The following is a 13,824-nucleotide window of genomic DNA, read 5'->3' as shown; positions in this document are numbered from 1 at the left end:
GCCAGCAGGTGTCAGTAATGTACCCCCGTACAAGCTAATAAGCTTAACTTCAGAAATATCGCAAGCATTTATTCGAGGTCTTACTTCCACAAGGAGGCAGAGTATGACTCTTAACTGAGTAAATATCCAAAGGGCCATACCAGAGCCGGGACATGGTCCTCCAGCACCCAAGGCTAAGACACCAAAGTGCGCCCCTCCATCCCTGCCACCCCAGCCATCACACACTTATTGCTATTAGACTAAGAGGCGCCACAGGGCCCACAACCTCCCCAACACCTTAATATCTAGTTATCTGGCTTGCAGTCACTGCTATGTATCCCCTTTTCTTATTTCTTTCTGCTTTAAACACAATTAGGAATGACAGCTAAATGAATTCTGTGCCCCCTCCTACACTGCGCCCTGAGGCTGGAGCCTCTCCAGCCTATGCCTCGGCCCGGCCCTGGGCCATACCACGTATTTGATTATCCAACTGGCTAATTCTGCCAATTTGCAGGTGCAGTTTGGCATTTTGAAAGGCGGATCTACGCGTCACATGACTAGCATCCCCTTCCTGAGAGGCTATTTAAACTCAGCACAAATCCACTTTTAAGCCTCAGAAGAAGCTGATTAAGCAAAACGGCCGTCAGGCCGTGCACCCAGTGGCACCCACTGTCATCCCCTATCCAAACAACGCAGCTCACGATAAGTATCAATTTTTATACTGCGTGCTATGCATAAGATGGACTATTTATGCATGCTTTGTGAAGTCAAGTGAATGAAGCAATAAATTGTTAGTAGTGCCAACTGCCAAGCATTTCCATTGTCTTGTTGTTGCCCCACCGATACCTGAGGGGGTTGAAGTAGTCTGTTTTTGTATCTTGTGTAAAATGTGTTTGTAACCTGACACAGAGGCTAGCATACTTTGTTATATTATCATATTAAAATTAATTGTTTAAATGGCGAACTTCAGCCTAAACAAACATACTGTCATTAAGTTACATTAGTTATGGTAATTAAAATAGATAGGTAATATAATCCCTTACCCACCCTGTTTTAAAAGAACAGGCAAATGTTTGTGATTTCATGGGGGCAGCCATCTTTTTCATGGGGGCAGCCATCTTTTTGGTTGAAAGGAGGTGACAGGGAGCATGAGGCACAGTTCCAACTGTCCTGTGTCCTGATCACCCCTCCCAGATGCGCGCACTAAACTTCAAATCTCAAATTCAAAATTACAAAAAAAAAAATTGCGCCAAAACAGCAGAAGGAGAACAACAACATCAGAAATCCCATCACAGCATCAGGGGAAAAATGTCCGGGCAGTTTTCTTCTGTGCAGTTAAAAATGAGGCTTAGGTAAGAAAAACAAAGTTCTCATGCTGTGAAACTGTTAAAGAAACACCAAGCCTTTTCAGTGCTGCTGAGTAGGTTTTTAGTCTAGGGGCTCACTTTAATTGATGACACAAGAGGATATACTGCAAAGTCCCCATTATCCAGCACCAACGGGGATGGGCGCCTGATAAGTGTGCTTTCTGGTTGCTTGAGACTCAATATTGAAAATAGGTCTACCTGATACTATACTATACCCTGCTCTATATGGTGGCCTGTGTCTGCTAGTGGGCTGTGTCCTGCTACGGTCCTGACATGTCCGTCCTGCTGGTGGCCTGTGTCCTTTAGGTGGGCTCTGTCCTATCTGGTGGCCTTTTCAAGGAATCCTGGTGTCTGAGAGCAGTCTGCAGGGCATAGGCAAGATGCCTGTAATACATTTCTGAAATGCGGCCTAACCGCGTGACTGAAGCCGGGACCTTGATTCTTAACTGTAGCCGCTGATAGCAGCGGCCTGGCACGATAGTCCACCGACCAGTGGATTTTTACCCAAAAGTTTCCTCAAGACTTCTGATAGGTGTGCAGAGGTGTAAGAGCCTTGGGGGAGCCCCAGAATCCTGCCTTTTGCTGCATGTTGCCTGCAAATAGGCCTGGAAACTGCTGTGAATGCTGTGGAGTCTCAATCAGCTACAGGTGCCAGTGGCTTGAGTCTTCCCATTAGTTGAATTCCGGATAACGGGGGTCTTGCTGTATCTAAAGCTTCCTTTTCCTGTGTCAAATTCATCTTTTTATTCACCTCTGATGTCTATGGCTTGGTTAACATCAAGCAGATTCGCAAAGAGCCCGTTCGAAGTGGATAGTGCAGTGTTTGCTGTGATGTTGTTTTGTGTCCTGTCGATTTCTGGAGCAGATGTCTATCCACGCATCCACTGTCTGGAATTTCCATGCAGGTTACCTGACTGACAAGTATAAATGGATATAGGATCTGTTTGATCGATTAACAGGCTCTAGAGTTAGGCTATCATACAGCCCAAAACTGTTTTGCTGTGGTGTGACACTCATCAATACAGTTTAGTGTTAGGCGTAAGTAGGAGAGGTTAGAGCAGGTCTGGATTTACCATAAGGCACTGAAGGCTCGTGCCTACAGGCACCTTATGTAGAAGAGGCGGCTACCTTTCCCAAATGTCCCCGTACTTATTGGGTAGGCTACTTAATACTAGGTTGGGGGAACATCTGGCTCCCATCCTATTATTGGGGGGGGAGGGGCACATCTACTACCTAGATCAACGTGGTTACCAAATACTTGGGAAAATCTGGCTCCCTAGTCTCAGTAGAGAAGGGGTGCCTACCTGATATGAAGGTGTGGCCTGAGTTGAGGAGTCGAGTTTAGGGTGCCAGAACACCTGTGCCTACAGGTTCCTGAGCTGTAAATTTGTTTCTGGGTTAGAGTTAGGTGTAGGTAGGTTAGTTTTAAGCATAGTTATGGGGGTAGTGATAGGCATAAGTAGGGTGTTAGTGTAATGCTGGTAACACACAATGCAATCTCCCATCTCATGGACGGGATTCAGGCGATTATTTCTGGCATGTCCGATCTGTTTCAGATGGAGAAAGGGATAGATATTACAAAGTTATTATCAGAAAATCAATCTACTTATCGATCAGGAGCACTACAACTTCCTGTCCGATCACCCATCGATTCGACGGGAAATTGCATTGTGTTCCCAGCATTAGATACCGAGAAGGGGGGGGGTAGTGTGAAGCATACATATTGGAAGCAGATAATAGAATGTTAAATTACCGATACTCAAGCTATTGGCAACAGTTGGTGCACGAAATAACAGGTGCTTTTATTAAATGTATACATTTCTTCCTTACAAGTTTTCAAGCCCCTTATACCGTATATAGAATAAGAACATATGAGTTAAAAGAAATTTGTTGGAATAACTTGGGTGTGGCTTAGAAATTCACCTGGGTAACCTAACAATCAGCCTACTGAATGGAATAGTATTCAGTTACAAGAAACCCAACAAATCAGGGACTGCATGATGGATTGAATAGATTGCAGTGTTCCGTTCTCCGGAGACAATGAAAGTACTTTGAAAAGTTGTATAATGCAAAGTAAAAATGCACGCGCAAACTGATTTGATCAGACTGAATGATGCGAAACACATGCAGCTTGCAGTGTCTCATAATGTTAATGTAATAAGTCTCATTTGTTCTAAGTGATGGGAACGCATTCATTATACTGTAGTATATTTGTTTTAAAAAAGCTTAACAAAGATTTATTTGTATTTACAATTTGTTTTAGATTTATTTTGAAATTGACAAAATCCAGTGATTGTAGGGAAAAAAACATTGATAGACTTACTACTCAACATTAAAGGGAACGTACTGCACCAGGGGCGTAACAACAGGAGAGCAGCTCCTGGGAGCTGCTGGGGGGCTCAGAGATGTAAGGGGGCCCCAACTAATACTTCACTTCCTCTGATAAAGGGGTCCATCCTCCAGATCAGGTGTTTTTGTGCCTACACTTGTTATGGGTGTGAAGAATATGATGTCCACACTTGTTTTATGACCCTTGCAAGATGGGCCGAGCTGGGAGGGTCACCAGGGGAAGGCAAGGGACAGGGTGTGAACATTGGGGGGCCAATCAAAGTTTTCCGGGGGGGGGGGGCATGATTTGTAGTTACTCTCCTGTGCTGTACAATGTTTTTTTGTTTGTTTTTCTTTTTTTCATTTGTGTTTATTAATTGTATTTTTAGTAGAACAAACATTTATTTTATTTTTTTTTAATCAAGAGAATATTTAGTATGAAAAGATGATGCTTGTTTAGATCTTAAGCTGCTGGCTTCCCTGCCAAAACTTTTTGTTGGTGTTAGGCTCGGTTCCCATGGAGCGTATGCAAAACAGCATATTGAGTATATCTGTGTTACGAATGTGGGATCGTCTCCGTGGTCAGCGCACCAGACGTGCGCTGACGCGGCGGATTTCCTCCACAAGCGTATAATTGAGGACACCCAGGCTAGGCGCTATGCACCCGCAGAGGGCAATTCCCACCGGCAGATGGCGCTGTGGAGTGCCGGCGAACACAGCCGCTGCACGGCCACAGATGCCAAATGGGAATTGTACAGATACAGGACAAGGTACAATCAGGCAGGGCTGGATAGCCCACAGGGAACAGAGCAAAGGGACAGAACCAATGTGTGCCCACCAAACTAGTCGCCACCAAGCAACGGCGAACACACAACGGCGGAAACGAAGTAGGAAACGCAATCGCAAGAATGGCGATTGCCAATAGCGACACAAGACTGAGCAGGACAGAGCACCAGGGTAGCAAAGGCACAGCAAATCATACAAAGAGAAAGATAAGGAAAATAACAAACGCTAGCTGAACGCGAACACCGCACTCATTCACAACAGTGCACGCGTTCGTGCGTGGTCTCCGCGTGTTACGCACAACAGAGACAAGCACGCCTAACTAACCAAAGACAGACAAACACGAAACAGAGCGCTTGCTTAACGGTTACCTCACCGAGCCTACAGCAAGCGTTCGTATCAGACAAGACAGACAAACGTGAAACAGGAACTAGGCAGAAAAGATCCACCGCTCTTCCGTCAGAGCAAGTGTGATCCAAGCAGAAACACAGATCAGAAAGATCCACAGCCGCTACCGCCAGTGGTTAGTGCGATCCAGAAAGACAGATCAGAAGGATCCACAGCACCAGCTCCAGAGACTAGTGCGATCCAGGAAGACAGATCAGAAGGATCCACAGCACTAGCTCAAGGGGAGTGCGATCCAGGTAGACAGAACAGAAGGATCCACAGCACTAGCACAAGGCGAGTGCGATCCAGGGAAGACAGATCAGAAGGGGCCACCAGCAACAACCGCTGTTCAGGTTAGCACCCAGACACACAGAACGACTTCCTATCGACCACCGCTGGGACAGGACAGTCGCAACAGACAAACAAACAGATAAGCAATCCTAACGGCAGTAAAGAAACTGCCTAGTGCAGTCCCCAGAATTACTCTAAGATAACTTCAACAAAAAGTAGCATGGCTGACACTCTCTAGGAGTGTTTACTACAAACCCTGAAGGAATGACCAGCAAAGGACTGTGGGTAATCCCAACCTTTATACTGCCAGTCATCACAGGAGGCAGGTAGGGGATTTGCATAACGAATGTATGCAAATTCCTCAGCAGCAAGCTGCAATACTGACAAAAAGTCTCTCTTAAAGAGACCTGCAGAATGCAGACCTGAACAGTGGTCAAAAAGCTGCCTGTCTGCACAGGCAGCTGAGCAGATTCTCACAGTACTCCCCCCCCCCCCCCCCCTTCTAGGGTCGAATTCCAGACAACCCTCAAAACTGATATCTCCAAACAACTCTAACAGAAGACTCATGAAGGTCGGGACAGCCCGACAAGGTCCAATTTCAGAGTCAGTCCACCCGAAACCGACATCATCGGAAACAGAAGCCACCGAAACATGCCCATCAGCACTACAAGTCTTAGCGTAACACCCATCAGGACTGTGGATCCCAGAGAACAAGCCATCGACACCGTCCAGACAATACCCACCACCTTCCAAGGAGCATCCGAAAATACCAAATCTGCCACAAAACCTGTTCGAAGTGTCTCTTTCAAAACAAAAGCCGCTGTTGATCGTATTCAGGGTACCAAGCAAAACTTCTCTCGAAATCTCCCAGAACGCCTTGAAGCTCCACAGAGATTCCAAGAAGCCAGAACGCTCACCAGGCTCTCATGGAGAGCTACCAAGCACCCCCATGGAACCTATGACAGCTCCAGATTCAGAATTAGCAGGACACCCATCAAGATCAGGACTTTCAGGGACCACTTCTGGGCATGCAAGCAGGCAGGCTAAATCAGAACATGTCTCCACCGAGGAAGCATCTGAGTACGCTGGTAACCGAGGCACACTTGGGCTTTCTGGGTCACAGAGCACACTGGGGTACACCAGCACAGGAGAAACCTCAGGACATGTCGGGGAACTGCCAACCTCAGCGTCCGGCACGACCAGACCAAAACCAGGACCGGGCAGAAAATCATCACGAGTAGAGGTCACAGGTACTGGTATTTCAAAAGAAGACTCTGTCTCAGGCTTAGAGATCTCAATGACTGTAATGGTATCTGACAGAAATTCATCATTGACTACCCATGACTGAAGCTCCACCAGAGCTGAAAAGGTAGCCAGCAAGGCAGCAATGCCTACTGAAGTGGGCAACACCTCAGAAGGACTTGGGGGGCAGGAGACATCTCCTACAAGTTCTGCTCCCTTTGGGAGGAACTCGGAGACCTCCAGAACATCAAACAAGACCTCAGGAACATCTTTTTCCAGGTTTGCGATCCAGGGAAGACAGATCAGAAGGGGCCACCAGCAACAACCGCTGTTCCGAGTTAGCACCCAGACACACAGAACGACTTCCTATCCACCACCGCTGGGACAGGACAGTCGCAACAGACAAACAAACAGATAAGCAATCCTAACGGCACTAAAGAAACTGCCTAGTGCAGTCCCCAGAATTACTCTAAGATAACTTCAACAAGAAGTAGCATGGCTGACACTCTCTAGGAGTGTTTACTACAAACCCTGAAGGAATGACCAGCAAAGGACTGTGTGTAATCCCAACCTTTATACTGCCAGTCATTACAGGAGGCAGGTAGGGGATTTGCATAACGAATGTATGCAAATTCCTCAGCAGCAAGCTGCAATACTGACAAAAAGTCTCTCTTAAAGAGACCTGCAGAATGCAGACCTGAACAGTGGTCAAAAAGCTGCCTGTCTGCACAAGCAGCTGAGCAGATTCTCACAATCTGCTCAGCGATCGTTCCATCGCACCTTTGGTTTTACATCCGCTCCAGCTGACTGTCTGCTCAGATTGCCATGTCTGGTCGCCGATACTCATATGTCCTCCAGGTTCACCTCTGCTGACTCCTCCGCTCGGTCCCGAAGCTCACTGGCTGGAGGCCGGCAGGAGCATGGATCACAATAGACCTATTCTCCCTAGCAACAGAGAGAATTTTCATTGGTCCACTATGAACCAATGAGAATCCATCCTGTTGTTGAGGATTCCCATTGGTCTTTTGCAATCCAATGGGGATTCCCATGCTTCTGCCAGAACTGATCTGTTTACCAGCTTCAAGACCAAGCAGAGGATTCAGCAGCAGCAGAGCCCGGGGGAGTAAGTATGGGCAGCTGTTTATTCTCATAGGCTTTAATTGCAACTGTGCGCCCAATGTTTTGCACTCCATTCTGGAAAAATGCAGCAGGACTTGTGCGTTTCATCTGCTGATCCATTTTCTTTTTACACCTGGAAGCAAATCCTATTTTTAACAATAGGATCTGCTTCCTGCATTAAGTGGAGGTGTAGAAAATGTGCCGAACTGGTTCCCTTTTTTTTGCACAAGTGGGAACAAGCCTTATACATTTTTGTAAAAGAAAATTGTAAGCTGCATGGGTTTTAAACACCTTCTCTAGTCAATTGGGAGACTCACCTATCCGAATGAGTCAGAAGATAAACAGAGAAATAAATCTGCATTGGAGCTCCAGTAACAATAGTGCTAAAGCAAACCTGTCTGATGGCTCTGATCCAGTTCTGTATCCTGCCTGAAAAAGAAACTTAAAAGTTTCGAAAACTTGCAAAGAACTCTTGTACAGTTAGTCATTGGTTTCAAAAGTTTTATTGGCAGAACCACAAAAAGAACATGACATGACAGGTTGATCACGATCCCCACGCAGGTGGCAAATTAGATAGTGAAATGTCAAAACATAATAACAATTTTTCAAAAGAAAACAATAGAACAGAACTGCATGGAAGTCCAAATAAGCAAACCAAAGTGGGAAGGACAACAGTATGCAAATCAACAAGATCATACATTAAATACACACTCAGGTACGACCAGTGAACATTAAAAGAATAATAAGTAGCGGAGACCCATGTTATCAGCATAGACCATGTTTTTTTTCAAATTGAAGCATCTTCTCTTCCACGAGGCTATCATGCATTCATGAATCATAACCCTGTGTACCCTAGATATCACATGGCTTACATCCAGAAGGGGATGTCACATCGTTCACGCTACACGCTAAATTTAGATCTATTTCGTCCCGAAATAGATTGATCCCATCGATCGCTCCGTGCGGGAAATTACCGTCGATCGCCCGCGGGTAGGGAGCGCGTCGCTAGTGGCGTTCGAGTGCCCGACGACCGACGCAATACAGCTGCAATACATTACCTGCTTCACCAGCGCGACTCCCCCCGGTCACCGCTGTCTTCTCCGCTCTGGTCTCCGGGTCCGGCATGCTTCACGTCTTCCTGTCCCGGCAGGAAGTTTAAACAGTAGAGGGCACTCTACTGTTTAAACTTCCCCCAGACAGGGGGAAGTGAAGCATGCCGGACCCGGAGACCAGACCAGAGTGGAGAAGACAGCGGAGACCTGGGGAGTCGCGCCGGCGGAGCAGGTAATGTATGCGGGGGGGGGGGGGAGGGAGCGGCGGCAGCAGCACCACCACCACCACCACAGATTGTGAACGGTTTCAGGCTGAAATCGGTTCACAATCTGTTTGCAGTAAAGGCAGCCATTCGATCCCTCTCTGATCAGATTCTATCAGAGAGGGATCTATCTGTTGGTCGAATTTGATGGCAAATCGGCCAGTGTATGGCTACCTTTAGCAGAATTAGATATACAGTATGCTGAACCGCTGAGAAGGGTGCTTCATAAAAACTGCTGGATCTTTAATTAAATTTGTCTGGAGAACATGTAGGTCCCAGACCTGTACCCAGAAGTGGGAGACCACTGGGCATTCACCTCGGGAACCACAGCCCTGATAACACAAATCAGAATATTGAGGATATATGCTCGATACTCGGGTAGGGGTGAGATAAGCTCTATGGAGCAATTTAATGTTGGTCTCAAGGGTAGAATAATATAAACTCCCCTTCATTAAGGTGTCAAAGCAATGTGACCACCTAGCTGGGGAGATAGAGGATCCAAGGTCCCCCTCCCATTTTGCCAGAACAGAGTCCATATGAGCTCGAGGTCAACAGGTCATAAAAATAGGAAATGATACCTCCCTCGAGGGGGCAATCAGTACACCACTGCTCAAAAGTAGGCATCGGATCCGAAAGTAGGGGCCCTAAGGAGTGCCAATAGTGGTAGATTTTCTGTACATGGAAAAATTGGTGCAGCCTACAATGCAAATCTTCAGCCAAAGTTGCAGGAGGAATAGGTTCATCATTTTTGACAAAATTTGCTAATCTGGCATAGCCGAGACTAACCAACAAGGCCGTGAGACCTGGAGGGAAATCAGGAGTATGGAGTAGTCTGGCATTTAGGGAGGGCGAAAGCCTGTAAACCCAATAAACGACTATATTTTTTCCATATATGTAAAGTATGATAAGAGTAGGAAGAGCCAGATGTGGTGGTGGCCAAATTAACGAGAGAGGTACAGGGAGTCATGAAAGGTATCACCTAAACTACTTATTATGTCTTTGGATTCTCTCCATGACCAACACCAGACCACTCACAAGTGGCTATAGTTACCATAGGATCGGTCCACACATCTGTTTGTCCGTTTGAGGTCTGTTTCAGAAAATGCATGCCTACTTCTGGCCTTCTTATACTATACAGTGTCAATGTAAACAGAATCATTGTGTTGTAAGATATCTGTCTTGTATTGCCATGCTAATGCAATTGTTATGTTTAAACCATCACAGACAGGAACCAAACACTTCACATAAGCTCTCAGTCAATGTCAGTGAAGAGTTATTAGGTAGTGATATCTGTTTGGACTTCCTATCAGTAAAGATTGTATCCTTCAATCCAGTTGTCCCATCACTAAAATCACACTTCAACTGAATCAATAAGAGTAATGGCAGAAAGAAGGCAGCCTTGTTTGCCAATTGCATAAGAAGGGTTGCTTCAGAGCTGTCCTTTTATCTACTCGCTAAGCTAGCTATGTACAATAAATATTAGCCGAACATGTAGAACACAATCTGCCTTCGTATATGTTTCTGCCTGAGAGAATGGAGAGGAGCAAGAGGTCACACAATAAAGCGGGCAACAACAGACAGTTTTCAAAAAATTCATTGTTGAACTATTTAAGAGAGCTCCTTTGGAAAACCTCAGAGATGACTGGAGATAACTTTAAATCAGGTCATTAATATTTTCCATTTCTTTTAAAAAGGAGACACATAATTTTCAGTACTAACTATATTAACCTCCTCAGCGGTAACCCCGTGCTGGACACGGGAAAGCCGCCGCGGAGGACTTCTCAGGCCCTGCTGGGCCAATTTGCATAATTTTTTTTTCAAACACGCAGCTAGCACCTTGCCAGCCGCGATACAGGGCCTCCCCCCCCCCCCGCATACCCCTTGCGCAGCCTGGCCAGTCGCCGCCAGGCTGCGCTATGGGGGTGAATCGGGACTCCCTGTGACGTCACGACGTAGATGACGTCACTCCGTTCGTCGCCATTCAGAACAGGATTTCTTTAAGGGCAAGCAGGCTGGCGGCGATCAGACGGTACGGGGGGGGGGGGGGCGCAGCAGGGAGGGAGGAAACTAGGCTAGCTACATGCTAAAAAAAAACAAAATTGGTAAAAAAAACCTCATGCGGCCGCGGGAATCATACCACCAGGATGGTTAAAGAGTAATTGTTAGCTATAAAATGCCCCCCCCCCCCAAAAAAAAACACAATAATAATCGATCCAAGCGCTGTCGTTCCCATCTATTCTCTGCACTACCGCCGGCGGTAGTGCAGAGAGCATAGAAGGATACTTCAGCGCGTGGAACCATTATTCTGTGAGTCTGTGTGTGCTGCATTTATCCTTCCCCATTGATCAGTGCAAGGAAGAGAGAAAATGCGGCGGCGGGCGGCTGAACGCCGGGGGGGGGGGGGGGGGGGGGGCGCGCCGACATGCCACTGGAGTAGGGGGGCAGAGGACAGTTACATGAGATAGCCACTGGCCCCGTCCTGAGGGGTCTAACAGCAGCTGCGACCAGCACAGACAAGGGGAGACCAGGCGGCCAATAGCAGAGCAGAGAGATGAGTGACAGAGGCTTCAGCCAATCAGGCTGATTCAGCATGCCTGTCACTTCTCTTCTGCGGCCATGTGTACCCTATTAGAGCCTGCGGCCATGGGAAGAGAAATCTGCGTGAAAAAATAAAGTAAGAAACTTTTAAATTGCCTGGTAAGCATCCTTTCTACTGCTCTATCAGCCTGCAGTAGAGAACTTATTGTGTATTTTATGCCTAACAGATACTCTTTAAATAAATACATCAAAAATTAAAAGCAATCAATATATATTCCTTTAACCTCCCTGGCGGTAAGCCCGAGCTGAGCTCGGGCTATGCCGCGCAGGAGGATTTCTCAGGCCCTGCTGGGCCGATTTGTCTATTTTTTTTTTTGCAACACGCAGCTAGCACTTTGCTAGCTACGTGTGCACTCCGATCGCCGCCGCTACCCGTCGATTGTCCGCTGATCGCTGCGCCGCGCCGCCCCCCTCCCCCAGACCCCGTGCGCTGCCTGGCCAATCAGTGCCAGGCAGCGCTGAGGGGTACCCCAGGACTCCCAATGACGTCGATGACGTTGATGAAGTCATGCCGCCCGTCGCCATGGCGACGGGGGAAGCCCTCCAGGAAATCCCGTTCTTTGAACAGGATTTCCTGATCGGAGATCGCCGGAGGCGATCGAAGAGGGTGGGGGATGCCACTGCACAGCGGCTATCATGTAGCGAGCCGTGGGCTCGCTACATGATTTAAAAAAAAAAATTTAATAGACCGGCCGGTCAGCTGACACCTGGGAACTGACATCTGCCGCCTGATTGGTTGTGAGGTGTGGGCGGAACAGCGGAGATTATCCCTGCATTTAAGTCCCGGGCTGTCAGTTCTACTTTGTCTGCTGTTGCTGATACTTTGCGGTTAAAGAGAACCCGAGGTGGGTTTGAAGAATATTATCTGCATACAGAGGATGGATCTGCCTATACAGCCCAGCCTCTGTTGCTATCCCAAACCCCCCTAAGGTCCCCCTGCACTCTGCAATCCCTCATAAATCACAGCCACGCTGCTGACAAACAGCTTGTCAGAGCTGGCTGTGTTTATCTCTATAGTGTCAGTCTGCTGCTCTCCCCGCCTCCTGCAGAACTCCAGTCCCCGCCTGCATCCCTTCCCTCCCTGCTGATTGGAGGGAAGGGACGGGGGCAGGGACCGGAGCTATGCAGGAGGCGGGGGAGCAGCTGAGACTGACACTACAGATGTAAACACAGCATCAAAGCATGGCTGTGATTTATGAGAGATTGCAGAGTGCCGGGGGACCTTAGTGGGGTTTGGGATAGCAACAGAGGCTGGGCTGTATAGGCAGATCCAGCCTCTGTATGCAGATAACATTCTTTAAACACACCTCGGGTTCTCTTTAAGCTCTCAGACCTTAGATAGTTCCGGTGTGCTTTGATCCGGGAGGAAACCGGGGATTTCACACAAGATAGGAATTGTTTGATAGCTATAATTATAATTGATATTATTGTCTTTATGTGTATGAACCTTGCCTGAACTCTCGACTATCCTTTGCCTCACGATTCTGTGCTCTGCTTATCTGTCTTGTTGCCGACCCCGGCCCGACCTCGACTCTGCTCTTGCTTTCTGATTGTGTACTTCCGCATATCTGATTGCTGCCGACCTTGGCTATCCTCCGACTACGTTTCTGTTTGCCGATTTTGTACTGCTACCTGACCGATCAGTAACCGACCCTGCCTGTACGACCTTTCCAGCTCTAGTGATAGTCCCAACAGCCAGGGGCTATTACTTGGGAGTGCTCCTGAGATACTGTGCACCCAAACACATGTTATCACCTTTATTAAAGTACTGACATTGCTGTACTCTTACTGTTGCTATTTCTGCATTATTGGTGATTCTGCAGATCACCACATAATCAGATATAGTTTCTGTATTATTGGTGATACTGCAGATCACCAAATAATCAGAACTCTGTCCCCAGCTGACACTAACCGTTACAGTATGTCTCTACCAGCTTTGCAAATCTAGAGACTGAAATCCTTGCCCATTCTTCTTTGCAAAACAGCTCCAGCTCAGTCAGATTAGATGGACAGTGTTTATGAACAGCAGTTTTCAGATCTTGCCACAGATTCTCGATTGGATTTAGATCTGGACTTTGACTGGGCCATTCTAACACATGGATGTGTTTTGTTTTAAACCATTCCATTGTTGCCCTGGCATTATGTTTAGGGTCGTCGTCCTGCTGGAAGGTGAATCTCCTCCCCAATATCAAGTCTTTTGCAGACTCCAAGAGGTTTTCTTCCAAGATTGCCCTGTATTTGGCTCCATCTGTCTTCCCATCAACTCTGACAAGCTTCCCTGTCCCTGCTGAAAAGAAGCACCCACACAGCATGCTGCTGCCACCACCATATTTGACAGTGGGGATAGTGTGTTCAGAGTGATGTGCAGTGTTAGTTTTCCTCCACACAAAGCGTTTTGCATTTTGGTCTCATCTG

This window comes from Hyperolius riggenbachi, chromosome 4 (assembly GCF_040937935.1).
Source record: "Hyperolius riggenbachi isolate aHypRig1 chromosome 4, aHypRig1.pri, whole genome shotgun sequence".
NCBI lineage: Eukaryota > Metazoa > Chordata > Amphibia > Anura > Hyperoliidae > Hyperolius > Hyperolius riggenbachi.
Note: the sequence above shows the minus strand (reverse complement) of the source record.